At 34.3% G+C, this 15,382-nt stretch overlaps 1 long non-coding RNA gene across 7 annotated transcripts in view; it reads right to left on the reverse strand.

The window, feature by feature from the left end:
- The window catches only part of LOC111091669, a 355,249-nt gene that overhangs the window by 131,373 nt on the left and 208,494 nt on the right, over positions 1-15,382 (reverse strand). For 2 of the 7 annotated variants that reach the window (XR_005376436.1, XR_005376434.1), the window contains 2 exons: positions 13,517-13,592; positions 9,566-10,012 (listed from right to left, as the gene is read on the reverse strand). The exons of 4 other annotated variants lie outside the window; for them this stretch is intronic. This is a non-coding gene — a long non-coding RNA (uncharacterized LOC111091669). Of the gene's footprint in view, positions 1-5,958; positions 6,421-9,565; positions 10,013-13,516; positions 13,593-15,382 lie in introns of those variants that run through there. One more of the 7 variants, XR_005376437.1, reaches the window with a different exon arrangement.

The raw sequence follows: 15,382 nt of genomic DNA on the forward strand, positions 1-15,382 counted from the left end.
TTTTATAAGAATGTTGCTATGCCCTCCTCCTTATTTGGTGATGAAATCATCTTGAGAAATGGCAGCAGGGGCTGTTCCTTTTTCCATTATTTATTTCTGCTTTGAACTAGATGATAAAGATTTCTATGGGAAAATAGAGGGCAGCCACAATTAAATGTTTCAAATTTGTTAAAACTTTCCAATTTGTTCATAAGTGTACATCCATAATTCCTGATTTACCTCTGACTTTGTTAAAGAAAACAACACTGGAATTCTCTTTTATTTTTTTCTTCAGATATCAATTTCTGCATATAATTTTGTTTTGGTTTGCACTTTTACTACTTCCTCACGCATACACAATATGAATTCCCTTGTCCATATGTTATGCATTTTCAAATTAATAAGATGGTAGGCAAAAATATGGTACAGTAGTAAGTCTCCACTTATTTCAAGTAAAGTTCACGTATTTAATAACCTCTGTATATTGACAATCATTTAATCAATGTATCCTTCCTTAATTAATCAGTTATACAATATTTATCGAACATTTAATATGTTCCAAACTCAGTGTATGCACTGAGCATATAGTGTGCATCATGACAAATCAGCAATCTACTCTTACAGGGCACAGAAGTATTTCCATTAGATGTGTTTTATAATATGATTTCATTCCCTGTATAAAATCAAGTGTGTTTTAATAAAATATAGATATTTTATTAAGAAAGGACTCATATCAAGAAATTGTCTTGCTGGATATTTATTACAATCACTTTACCTCTTAAGATTAGGCAACTAAAATGTAATTTGAATATTTGGGGAGAAAAACTGAAATATCTCCAACAGTAATTTTTCCTATTCTCATGTTTGGCCATCTTTATAAAAGTAATCAAAATAAGTATGTTAGACAATTAATTACAAAATTCCTCCATCTGAGGACAATGAAAGAACCACTACTGTGTTTTCAGTATATATATTACACAACTTTGGATGTAACAATTTAAACATGTCCTTGATAAATTAAAGCATTCCCAGAAAAATTGAAACCAGGATTTAAAGATGACTGTATTTATGACTACATAAATAGTTTCTGCTAATTTAATTTTGAACTTTTCAAGTTTTCTCTATAATGTATTAATATTTATAAGAAAGGACATTTGTTCAATGATGACATAGAGAATTTTATTATTTTATAAATCACAAATATCAGCATCCTAAAAATCACAAAGTTTCTTAATGTAATACACATGTGTATGTGGTTATGTGTGTGTAGAAAGAAAAAAAGCAAATGGAGGAAAAAAGAAGATGAGGAGGAGAGAAAGGAGAAAGAGGAGGAGAAAAAGGAGGAGGGAGAGACCTAGAATATAATAAAATATGTGCTCTCAGGTTATAGGTTTTTCTTTTTTTTCCTAAATTCTTTATTCAGCACCTACTAGATTCTTTACTACATACTAGACATTATTGCTGGTGTCATAATTTGTCCCTGTCACAGTCCTAGGACAAAACAAACAAAATAAATTAATAATTTTAGGAGAGTTACACAGATCTTTTAAAAAAAATGGTTCAAAGTACGGTTAAAACACAAGGGAAGTTGAGTACCACTGAACTAGGAAAAGTGGGGGATCCTAGGTAAACAGATAGATTACGAAACACTGGAAACAAGCTGCCTTGCAGAAGGTCTGACCTTTGGTTGATGGATGAAGCCAGCTGATGGTGTTCTCACAAGGAGTTAACTGAAAGAATAAATAACTGACCTCAATCCTTTCTTCCTATTGTCTACCACTGTCTGAATCCCAACACCCAAAGGCAAAGGATCCATTTATATATTCCAATCAAGCCAGGTGCTAAAGCACAGAGCATGGCAGTAAAGGATGAGGAGTGCCTCTGAAAAGGTAAACCTATGATATTCAGCCCAAGGAAGAGACTATGTAAAAATGTATATATATTTTTTCTTTTGTAAACCTCATAGAAGAGCCTTGTTTTTCAGCATTCACAGTTACATCCACCAACTTTTTGCACAGTAAATTTTAGAAATACAATACATATTTTTAATGAATGTATGCATGAATAGGGGAGCAGTGGCAGCTATTCTTAAATTATTTAAAAACAGAATATAGAGTACTCTTGTTCTACTTTGCTCCAGAGAATTAAAATTATGACGAAAGGATTATACATGGAAGGATGCTAAACAAAAGAAATACATTTTTAAAAACTAGAAATTGTCTGCTAAATAATGAAATACCTTATTAGTGCTGAGCTTTCTGCCAATGAACTCATTCAAATAGAGATATGATATTTTAAAAAGGCCAGAGCAGAATGAGTCCAGAAACTGAATAGGCTCTTGGATTGGCTGCACACTATCTCTACCACCTCTAAGATCCTTCCATTATGGGGCCCGCAGGAGACATATATTTCTGTCTTAGTATCAGGAGAGCTGTGCTTCTCTTGAGGAACTGTTTGTTGTTAGCCCACAGGGACTTTCTAAATCTCTATATGGATCCTGGCTTTGGCAGTCAGGAATTTTACAATCAAGTTTGTGGTTCATTTTAGCAAATGTGTAGAATGTTTTATGACTGTTGCATTTGCATATTAACACCACCTCTGGCTTTTCTTATTTTTCTTTAATGCACCATACATCTAATCTATTTTTTAATCTTACTGATTATTTTCTAATTTATTTATATGCCTTTTGGGGAAAAAAACAGGTTATAAACAAAGTCTTCCATAATTCTGTTGTTTAAAAGTTCTAAATAAGTCCAGAGAGAAAAAATTAGGTAGCTGACTACTTAAATTCTCTTCAAAAACATATGCAGCAGGGGTGGTTTTGCATTGTAAATATTCCCCTCCTTCACCATTTGGCTGATAGATCTCAAAGTTGCAGGGGAGGTACTGATAGATGTGCATCCTATAAAATTAGACTACTAAAAGAGATTAATTTAAAATTAATTCTCTAAGTTTCAAATCACAAAAGTGTCTCTGATACTTGAGATAATCTTGAAGAGATTTGAGTATAGGAAAAATTACAATGAATTATTGGGAATAATTAACTCAAGTGGAGAGAGGCTATGAGATGAAGGACCAGGTTCAATGCCAGGGCCTCTCCCATGGTAATGGAAGGGTTGTGTTCACATCATGTAGATATGCACGTAGTGGAAGCTCTTTCTAGACTCAATAATTCTAGAACTAGAAATATCCATTAACAGAAGACAGGGTGTAAGTATAAAAAACAAATACATAAGCAAAGTAATTTAGAGATCAAATATAAAATGGTATGTGTTAAGCACATTTAAGCATCAGATGAATATTTCTCTACTTTCCCCTCACTCCATCCCCAAACATAAAGATATAGCTGGGAATCTTCAACCTGAGTACAGAAGAAAGGGCCACTGCCCCTTTCAAAAGAATCACATTTGGCATTAACTGCTACTTTCCAATTATCTCTCTGTTTGATGCTTGTAACGCAGATGGACCCTGAAAACAAGGTTTGAAAGTAATAATAATTCAAAGAAATGTGTGTATGAGGCGTATGCTTGAATTCTTAGTTGAAATAATAGGAAATACTAGGGATAGTTACACTGATCAAGCAGAATATTAGTTTCAAGTAAGGGGATTGGCATTATTTGATTCTCCAAAAAAATCAAGTAAAATAAAAACAACAAAACATTATCTCACCAAATCCCAAATCCAGTATCAGTGGATTTGTCACCAAAGGATGTTACAAGTATATCATTTCATGTCAAAATTGGGATTCAAACCTAGGATTTTATCACAGCAAAGCTTTCACATTAATAATTATTAAGACCTCCAAGAATGACCTATTTCCTGCCAATATAGGACATTTATATTACCTATATGTTAACTAACTGGAATTTAAATAAAAACTTTTAAAAGAGATAAGAACATTATTTTTAATTCTTCAAGAAATTTTATTTAGAATAATGTAATATAAGAGAGCCATGCTCTCTATTTTATGGACAAAATATAAATTCCTATAAAGAAACATGTAAAAATAAAAAATATTTTACTGAAAAACCTATAGTTTTTTTTAAGATTTTATTATTTATTCATGAGAGACAGAGAGAGAGAGAGAGAGAGAGAGAGAGAGAGAGAGGCAGAGACACAGGCAGAGGGAGAAGCAGGCTCCATGCAAGGAGCCCGACGCGGGATTCATCCCGGGACTCCAGGGTCACGCCCTGGGCCAAAGGCAGGCGCTAAACCGCTGAGCCACCCAGGCACACCCATGAAAAACCTATAGTTAAATTAAAGAAGTAAAGCTATTTAATTGGCATTGGTCATTTTTAAGATTTATAAACTCCAATGATAGTGACTAGTGTAAATTTTGAAAACATCTGTATCTAATCACATTTGGTCAGCCAAATTCTTGTTTTTAATCCAAAATATTTCTGAAGAAGCACTTAGGAATTCCATTTTGGAAAATGCAAGTAGTTTTTCCACATTCCTATATTACTTCATTAATTTACAGTGTGATCATACTGTAATATAATTTAGCATACTCTAATATAATTTTCAATGGAAACATTTGCAAGTACACAATCTTTCTTCACACAGAGAAATAATACTTTGCATGCACTCAGCCATCACAATACTTGAATGTATCTTCAAAAAAGGAGAACATGGGGGCAGCCCGGGTGGCTCAGCGGTGTAGCGCCGGCTTCAGCCCAGGGCCTGATTTTAGAGACCTGGGATTGAGTCCTATGTCAGGCTCCCTGTATGGAGCCTGCTTCTCTCTCTGCCTGTGTCTCTGCCTCTCTCTCTCTCTCTCTCTCTCTCTCTGTTTCTCTCATGAATAAATAAATAAAATCTTTAAGAAAAAGGAGAACATGGATGAAACTTTAAAAGTTACTCATTGTAAATACGAAACTTTTAAAATGCTAGTCTATAACACATAACACAACTTTGAGAATGAGAACCTTAAAAATATTTGGCCAACACTACTATACAGTTGGAAGCAAATATCTTTGGTTGTTGTAGTCAACATTTCTTTATTCTTTGCTGTCCACAGTGCTTCCATAAGCTCTTCCCATATCAGGAAAATTGAAATTTTCTCTATTGCTTAATGTAATATTGGAGACACTACATATTTTTACATTCTTTATTCCTGGGTGTGGATATTTTATTATTTTTTCTTTTTTTAAAGATTTTATTTATTTATTTATTTATTTATTTATTTATTTATTTATTTATTTATACAGATACAGAGAGTGAGAGGCAGAGACCTAGGCAGAGGGAGAAGCAGGCTCCACGCAGGGGAACCTGATACAGGGACTTGATCCCAGGACCCCAGGATCACAAACTGAGCCAAAGGCAGACGCTCAATCATTGAGCCACCAGGTGCCCAGTAGGCGTGGATATTTTCATAACTATAAGACAAGTTAGTCTAGGCAGCAATGGAGAGGGAGATAAGGGGTTGACTGATTAGGCAAAGCACATAGTCTAATTCTGTGCTAGTATTAGTCAAGAAGCTTTAATGAGACAACTTTCATCTGTTAGCATGAAACATGAGCTGTATGCTTTTTTGTGGAGATCATCTCAAATTGCATGTGACTAAACTTTAAGATTTGTGCCCTTAGAGTTTTTCAAATGAGATAGTCAAAATAATTTATTCAAAAAATTTAAGAAGTAACTAAAAACATTTTTCTAAAGCTATTCTACAGAAATTTGCCAAAGTATCATCTAAATATATTAGAAATATTCTATTTTAGCTTTATTTTTCTTTTTAATTTAAATATTAGGCATTGATATTCAAAACTAATTGCATTTAAATTTTTCAATTATATTTTAAATTAATAATTTATCATTAAATAAAATACTCCTTAACAGTTTCTCTCTTTCTGATATCAATTCTCACAGAGCTCACTCACTAAATCTCATCCAGTGATTGTCACTTTGTATCAGTGTTTTGTCATTGTTGTGCATGTGGTAATACATTTGAAGTCTCAAGTAATGAAAGAAGCAAACTGGGTTCCGCTAACCTGGTTTTCCATTGATGGAAACTTTTATTAAAGACTTTAAACACATGGCTTAAAGCAAAAATAGATGGTGCATTATCTTCATATAACTTGAAAAATTCTAAATATACAAATGCTCTCACTGAAAAAAAAATCTGTTTAAATGACATTTACCTCCAAGTATGTTTCATTTCTCAAGCACAAACTGATTACAATTACAGTGTATTTCCATTCCAGTTACATGTTTAAAAATTAGAGGAAAGGCCATGCCTTATCAATCAAAGCATCTTTTAGGTCACAGCCTCTGGTTTTCGTTCCCAGCTTCTCAAATGCAGGAATAGAGTGCAGCAGTGCATTTAATTGGAATTTCTAACATTCTGTCTCTCATCAGAGTGGTTTGAATTCCAGATAAATGAATGGTCTGTTGTATTAAGGTAGTCATCAATATAGGAAATGCTAGTTTAAGAAAAAGATACTGAAAGTAAAGAAACAAATTATTAAATGATCTATTCACAATTGAAATATCCATGCCTTTCAAATATTTAAGAAAACTAGCCTTATAAGAGGTACCTGCACCAATTAGAAAACAGTTTAGCAAGCTTATAATAGGAAATGATTGAATTTCTCATTGAAGTAAACTCAAATATATATGTTTATTACAGCCTGAGAGTGGAAAAGTGTAAAGCTTTTTATAATGTCCAATATAAATGTTAAAGACTAATTTATTAAATTGCTCGAGAGCAAAATCTTAATTTTCCAATTTATTAAAAGTAAAGTCCTTAGAATTCTACTAGGATATTGTAGTGAAAACAAAAACATTTCTTTGAGTCAATCAACACACATATACTCAAACATGTACTGTTACTTTTATATTCAGACTTGTATAAGACAGGATGATCTTATATGTTTGGTAACTGGCATGAAAAATGTTGGAAGGGGGAATCTCTGGGTGGCTCAGTGGTATAGCGCCTGCCTTTGGCCCAGGGTGCTATAGACTGGGAGTCTCAGAGATTGAGTCCCAATCTGGAATCTCCAGAGTCTCAGGCTCTGGAGTCCCTGAGATTGAGTCCCACATCAGGCTCCCTGCATGGAGCCTGCTTCTCTCTCTGCCTGTGTCTCTGCCTTTCTCTCTCTGTGTCTCTTATGAATATAAAATAAATAAAATAAAATAAAATAAAATAAAATAAAATAAAATAAAATAATAGAAGGAAAAGAAAAAAAGAAAAAAAAGGAAAGAAAAAGAAAAGAAAAATGTTTGAAGGATAGATCCAGAATGATATAGTAAGGATGAGGCAGATAATGGAATGAATACTGTGCAAGCTAATCCTGTAAAAGTGGCCTAGAAAATAAGAACAATCTAAAGTTGTAATTTGTTCTATCATTAACACTAGTCTAGAACCAGCAACCTTCAAAATGTAGTTATAATTATATGGATATTTTATAACAAGAAGGAATTCAAACAAAATGCTAATCCTTTCCTAATTTTCTAAATTCTGAGCAGTTTTCAATATGGAGATCTGCTCACAGACAATAGTATTCCCACCTAGTGAATTGGGATGTGATAAAGTTCTGTCTCCAAGCCACTCTGCACCATATATTTCTTAAGTTTCCTTGCACTGTTCCACTCCTAAGGCAAGATTAGAATGCATGAGTAGGAAGACAGCACAACTTTTCCGTACTAGACCTATATGACAATACGGTTGCATAAAAAGGAAGACATCAACCCAAGATAAAGATATATAACTGTAGTTATATAGTTATATATACTAACTGTAGTATATATGTGAGTCTTTTATGGGTCATAAAAGGTGGAGTGGCGGCGGAGCGGGCGCTACAGGGGGTGTGGCGCGGAGAATGATCGCAGATCTGGAGCCAAAGAACAAGATGCACTATTTTTTGTTTGTTTTTGTTTTTTGTTTTTTGTTTTTTGTTTTTTAAATTCCTCATGCTTTAGAGATATATAATGAAAGTATTTGAGAATGCAATGCTATGATAGCTGGACTTTTGTTTACAATAGCGCAGTAGGAGAAGGGCAGTGAAGTGGGATGGGAAGAGGTGGCAATGTGTGGAAGCTGGTGGATTTTTTTTTTTTTAGATTTTATTTATTTATTCATGATAGACATAGAGAGAGAGAGAGGCAGAGACACAGGCAGAGGGAGAAGCAGGCTCCACGCAGGGAGCCCGACACAGGACTCGATCCTGGGACTCCAGCACCGCGCCCTGGGCCAAAGGCAGGCGCCAAACCGCTGGGCCACCCAGGGACCCACTGTGAGTCTTTTATGTTCTAGGTCTAATTGGGGATAAGAGACACTGATAGAATGGTAGAAATGTGCATTTACCACATCAACAGTTAAGGAAGATAAATTATGATTATCTTAAAATACAGAAAAAAATATTTAATTAAAGTATGCCAGATTAAAGAAACTAAAACATACAACTAGTTAGCAAAAAAAATCTTATTTTGATGAAGTATTAATATAGGAAGCATCACGATTTGTAACAGACTTAATACTTTTAAAGTTAAATGATACAAATGCTACTATCATGACTTCTGTTCAATATTATGCTGAAAGCCCAAGTCAAAGCAAAATAACCACTAGGACATTACTAGTATACTATTAATAACTTTTAAAAAAAATCTAACAAAAATTATAGGGGAAAAAATATATGTATTTGCAATCATAGCAGTATAAATTTTCCAGGGATAATTTTATAAAATTTGTACTAGAACATGAGAAAAACATGAATATATTATTAAAGAATACAGTGAGGTAATAAAAAGTTCATGAAAGGAAGCACTGAATATTGTGAAAACAATTCTCTTATCACTTAAGATTAAATTTGATGGCATATAATATATATGTGTTCACAGTAACATAACAAAACCATTCACTAGAAATTTTTGGACAGAGCCTGTATGGATTAGTAAATCTGCTCCATGAAAAGATCAACGTCCCAGTATCCTTCTATCTATCTCCTGCATTAATCTTAGCATAAGCATATTTTGAAAATAATCCTTTTGAGGGCTGGTTGTGGGTCTATAAATGTAGGTAAGAAATGTCAGTAACTTCAAATTATTGCATGATCACTTTGAAGGACAGAATTGCCATCAACTGAGATGGACAGGATGCTGGGTAGTGGCAGGATAGGTTGACCATTCATTTGACATTCTATTATGCAAAATTCAAGTTAGGAGATACATATACAAGACTGGGACAGTCTATGCTAGAGATAAAATTTGGAGGTCATTATTTAGATGCCATTTAAAGTCTGGTACAGAAATTTATCTCCAAGGGAATACATGTAGATAGAAGGAAGAATTAAGAATTGACTTTTGGTTTTCTTAGCATTCATTGTTATTTTGAGAAGTTGTTCAGTCTTTGTAATGTGGTGGAGTTAAAAAGATAGACGTTGATTTAAGCAGGAATGAGGAAAAAATTGATGCTTTTAAATATTGCATAATTATTTTATTTTTTTATTAAACATTTTTTTAATGTTTATTTATTTATGATAGTCACACACACACACACACACACAGAGAGAGAGAGAGAGAGAGAGAGAGAGAGAGAGAGGCAGAGGGAGAAGCAGGCTCCATGCACGGGAGCCCGACGTGGGATTCGATCCCAGGTCCCCAAGATCGCGCCCTGGGCCAAAGGCAGGCGCCAAACCGCTGCGCCACCCAGGGATCCCCATAATTATTTTATTTTTAAAGTCTGTTTTGCTAAAGGGGAATCAAATAATTACAGATGTAGCTGAGGGAAATCCATATAGACAGTTTTTAGTAAAAACAACCTTATAGTGTTGCAGAAAAAAAAAAGAACCTTATAGTGTTGCAGAAAAAAAAAAAGAGTGTTGTTTCATTGATGTCCTTAAGCAGATGAAAGTGTTAGAATCCAGTATACATAGGGAACGTTGATTTTGATTGGAGCATAAATAATTTTTACAGCTGTTGTTAACAGCTAACAACAACATGTGAGTAGATGTGAGTAGATGTGTGGTATGAATCATTGGATTGTTCCACTCTAGTTGCTGATATTCATTCTAACATCAACTTCTCTCCTGCCTTCCTGGCAAGGAAAAAAAAAATGAAGTAATGATGAGGAAGCAGTAGAACCCGTAACAAGAAAATAAAATTATCCCAGATATTTTTAGTGGAATTTCATTTACTAATCAGTGGGTACCATTTATCTGAAATTGACAAATGTTTTGCTGTTTGTTTGTTTTTATGTTTTTTGTTTTTTTTGAGCTGAGTATATTATTGCCCTGAACAAAATGGTAGGATTTTAGCAATGAATTAGAAAAGTATGGAATTTGTTTGGGTAAGTGTCAGTGTCTTTTATATTCAATGCATAGCTCAACATAGTCTTTCATAGAGCCTGACAGCTGGATTTAAATTCATGTCAACAAGAAAGTTGCCAAAAAAAAAAAAAAATCAAGAAAAGTTTGATTAAAAAAAAGACAACAAAAAGGAGTTTAATATTCATCATAAAAAAAACAAAGGAATCCATTACAAGCATTAAAAATGTAGCTGTAATTAATTTATGTGTTTGGTCACAGAGGTGGAGCTTGAAATGAGAGAGAATATGATACAGACTTTAATAAGACTTAGTAATTTTGAAGAATAATTGCTGAGGAGTTAGTGGAAGTACCAAAGATATATCAAAGGCATTACAGTCCTGAGACTGTAGATCAAATTTGAAAATTTCCAAGAATAAAAACCAGATTTCATCTACTTTTCAATTTATTGAATCTAGGTCCTATTTTTCAGTATTATTTACTTGTAAAAATATCATGTAATTAGTGCTGTTATGTGTTAGATGATTCGGGAACTGAATCCAAACAGCATATTTATCTATTCAAGGTAGGAACTATAGATTCACTTGGGACTCAAATACTGGTCCTGTGTCTTAGTCTTACTAGCAGTGTTACCTTGGACAAGTTGGAAATACTCTCTGTGCCTCTGTTTCCTAACTTATTGAATGAGTATGATAATAATACCTACCTCTTATAGTTATTCTAATAATTCCATGAGCTCATTTCTAAGATACTTGGAGTATATTGGGCTTATCTTGAGTACTCAGTAATAATAATTATTTTTAAAGATGTTATAGTCATACCTAGGAAGCTCCAAAAAGCATTTGGAGTCAGGCTCTGTTACTTTACTGAAACAAGATCCTTGTAATTGGCAATTTTTTCATCTATCTATTTTATTCTATTCTCTCAGTAGCATCACATTATTACCCTATTACAGCAAATCTAGAAACTAGACCACTCTCTTGCACCATAGACAAAGATAAACTCAAAATGGATGAAAGATCTTAATGTGAGACAAGATTCCATCAAAATCCTAGAGGAGAACACAGGCAACACCCTTTTTGAACTTGGCCACAGTAACTTCTTGCAAGATTCATCCATGGAGGCAAGAGAAACAAAAGCAAAAATGAACTATTGGGACTTCATCAAGATAAGAAGCTTTTGCACAGCAAAGGATACAGTCAACAAAACTAAAAGACAACCTACAGAATGGGAGAAGATATTTGCAAATGACGTATCTGATAAAGGGCTAGTTTCCAAGATCTATAAAGAACTTCTTAAACTCAACACCAAAGAAACAAACAATCCAATCATGAAATGGGCAAAACACATGAACAGAAATCTCACAGAGGAAGACATAGACATGGCCAACAAGCACATGAGGAAATGCTCTGCATCACTTGCCATCAGGGAAATGCAAATCCTAACCACAATGAGATACCACCTCACACCAGTGAGAATGGGGAAAATTAACAAAGCAGGAAACCACAAATGTTGGAGAGGATGTTGAGAAAGGGGAACCCTCCTGCACTGTTGGTGGGAATGTGAAATGGTGCAGCCACTCTGGAAAACTGTGTGGAGGTTCCTCAGAGAGTTAAAAATAGATCTGCCCTATGACCCAGCAATTGCACTGCTGAGGATTTACCCCAAAGATACAGATGCAATGAAACGCCGGGACACCTGCACCCCGATGTTTCTAGCAGCAATGGCCACAATAGCCAAACTGTGGAAGGAGCCTCGGTGTCCATCGAAAGATGAATGGATAAAGAAGATGTGGTTTATGTATACAATGGAATATTACTCAGCCATTAGAAATGACAAATACCCACCAGTTGCTTCGACGTGGATGGAACTGGAGGGTATTATGCTGAGTGAAATAAGTCAATCAGAGAAGGACAAACATTATATGGTCTCATTCCTTTGGGGAATATAAAAAATAGTGAAAGGGGAAAGGAGAAAAAATGAGTGGGAAATATCAGAAAGGGAGATAGAACATGGAAGACTCCTAACTCTGGGAAACGAACTAGGGGTCGTGGAAGGGGAGGTGGGCGGGGGGTGACTGGGTGGCGGGCACTGAGGTGGGCACTTGATTGGATGAACACCGGGTGTTATTCTGTATGTTGGCAAATTGAACATCAATAAAAAATAAATTTATAAAAGTTTAAAAAATAGAAATACCAACTGTATGGAAGTGCCAATATTTGCAAATTTCTCATACTCAGAAACAAGTTTAAATGGATCCAATCTATGAATGACCTTCTAATCTTAATCTGTTGCAATTCTGGCTTCAAATCCTATTCAATATTCCTATTACACTGCTGCCAAATTAATATTTTTTAAATGTTATTTTCATCCTGTCACTATTCTACAAAAACTCCCAGAGATGTGCAGGTGTCTACTGGTATTTAAAAAAATTCTTTGAATGTGGAACAAAATTCTATATGATTTATCTGAAATTTAAAATTTCAAATATATGCCAAACTACTATTGTTATTGTAGTTCATACTCCCTTTGCTCTGGGCAGCCCCTGGTTATTCCACGTTTTCCTCAGACTCCTGAATTCCTAGGGAACTTTACTAACCACAGGGACCCAATTCAAAAGAGAATTTTTTTTGTTAATGAATTTGGGTTGACATTATCTCCTTTCATGAAACACCTTTCAGTGTTTTTTTCCTCACACTGAGTTAACTAAGCTGACTTGCCATTGTAAACGGTGAGAAGAGGTATTGATAAGAACATACATGCAAATGGTTTCTTCACCTAACACTGAGGTATGGACACTCTCCAAAACGTTTTCATCAAGGTGTCTCTAAATCTTTCCACCAAGAATACATTTTAGTACAGTTAGCTTCTCACTGATTCCCAACTACTGTATAATAGACAAGGCAGATATTAAATTGTTATAAATAGTATGCATCAAATGTCTAAATAGGACATATAGTTGTCCTAGGACAAAAGGGTTATAAAATTTTACTTAGTTGATTGATACATACAGAAGGTAATGAACGGTATTACCAAATATGTCAGTTCCTAAACGGATAATGAAACTGAAGAACTATCTAAATCTTTGAGATTCAGATACTAGCTTGTTATATTAAGTTCTTTCTATTCTCCACTAATTCTATTACTATCACTATTTTTAGTCTTGTTAATGCTCTCTATTTTCTGACTATGCTAATGTTCTATTTAATTTCAGATATTTTGTCTTTCATAGTCATCTATCTTAAGTCTCCTCCTGTGACTTATAAAAATCTTACCTTCCTTCAGGCCAATAAAGGATCTGTGACCCAAGAGTAATTATTAATAGCACTCCCTTTCAGATCCAAAAATTTCCTGTTTGGAATGATAAATTATAGAATTACAATGCATAAAATAATTGAAATCACAGTAATATTTGTTATTCATGGGAGTTTGCAGAAATTTCTTTTTTATTTATTTTTTTTTTTTTTTTTAATTTTATTTATTTATTTATGATAGTCAGAGAGAGAGAGAGAGGCAGAGACACAGGCAGAGGGAGAAGCAGGCTCCATGCACCGGGAGCCCGACGTGGGATTCGATCCCGGGTCTCCAGAATCGCGCCCTGGGCCAAAGGCAGGCGCCAAACCGCTGCGCCACCCAGGGATCCCGAGTTTGCAGAAATTTCAAATTCTCATAACCTCATTATTCTTGAGTACAGTGAATTGATATAATTTTTAAATAATTATAAACAATTAACTTTTCACTTGCATGGAAATCAGTTTGTTTCTTAAGCTATCAATTGTTTTTGTTTTATAATTTCAAGTCATGAATCTCATACTGCATATCATTACAGATTATTAAAAATACTTTAAAAGCTCTTAACTAACTTATAGAATATAATCCCTTCTGTGCCTTTTTAGAATTTATCCCACTACAGTGTCTATAAACACTGAGTTATATTAAAAAAATACCCAATAAGGAAAAACACATTATAGTTGACCCAACAAGTCAAGAAATTTAGGTGATAATCTATTATGTAGAACATACAACTATAGTCAAATGGTTTTTCAAATTCTGTATTGAAGCATTTACTTTATGAAATGAATCTTGGGTACTTTGCCTTCCCAGCATCCATTCTTCATCTTTCTGGAAATAGCATCACAAAATTGCTTTGGAAAATAAGACTTTTCTCATAGACACAATCTTGATAGTACAACAATAATTGTCTTCCTGCTCCTGTTTAACCCAAGATGAGTCAGTCATATGAGTTCTCACTGAAATTTGAATTTTGAACAATAACACAGACACAGGAAATAGATGGCTTTGCATACTCCAAAGAAATTCTCCACTAATGTTTGTTAATTAGACCTACTGATGCCCTAATTATTGCCATTTCTGATATAATGTTCTTCAAGTCACACTTAAATTCTTTGAGGTATTATATATCCTTTCAATAAGTCATTTTCTGTTAATAGGGTGCACTTCTATTGCTTGTCATTGAGGCATCAAATTAGTATACCATAAAACAGAGATGTTTATCATAGAGCAAAACAAATAGTCAATTTCACACATTGCCTTTATATTCTAAATGATTAACTAGACAATTCAGTAAGTAATCTAAGTAAGCTTTTTATTTATTTTTTTTATTTTTATTTTTTTTTTTTAATTTTTATTTATTTATGATAGTCACAGAGAGAGAGAGAGAGGCAGAGACACAGGCAGAGGGAGAAGCAGGCTCCATGCACTGGGAGCCCGATGTGGGATTCGATCCCGGGTCTCCAGGATCGCGCCCTAGGCCGAAGGCAGACGCCAAACCGCTGCGCCACCTAGGGATCCCTAAGTAAGCTTTTTAATGTCATAGTTAAGAGCATGGCATCAAGCCAGATTGTTTGATTTTGAATCATGGATTAACCACTTTGAGCTTTATGACTCAAGCCTTACTCTCAGTGGCTCAATCTCCTCAAAACTCTAACAAGGATAATAATACTTCCTAGAGCTATTTTGAGGAGAAAGTGTGCTAGTAGATTTGAAATTCCTAAAACAGGGCCTGAACATTATATGTAGCTAATAAACAGTAACTGTGTTCTAAAAAATCATTGTACAGAATGGAAGCACATAATCTACCATGAAACGTGTTTCAGGGACTTGTTATGCTAAGGTCACAC

Source organism: Canis lupus, chromosome 22, assembly GCF_011100685.1.
Source record: "Canis lupus familiaris isolate Mischka breed German Shepherd chromosome 22, alternate assembly UU_Cfam_GSD_1.0, whole genome shotgun sequence".
NCBI lineage: Eukaryota > Metazoa > Chordata > Mammalia > Carnivora > Canidae > Canis > Canis lupus.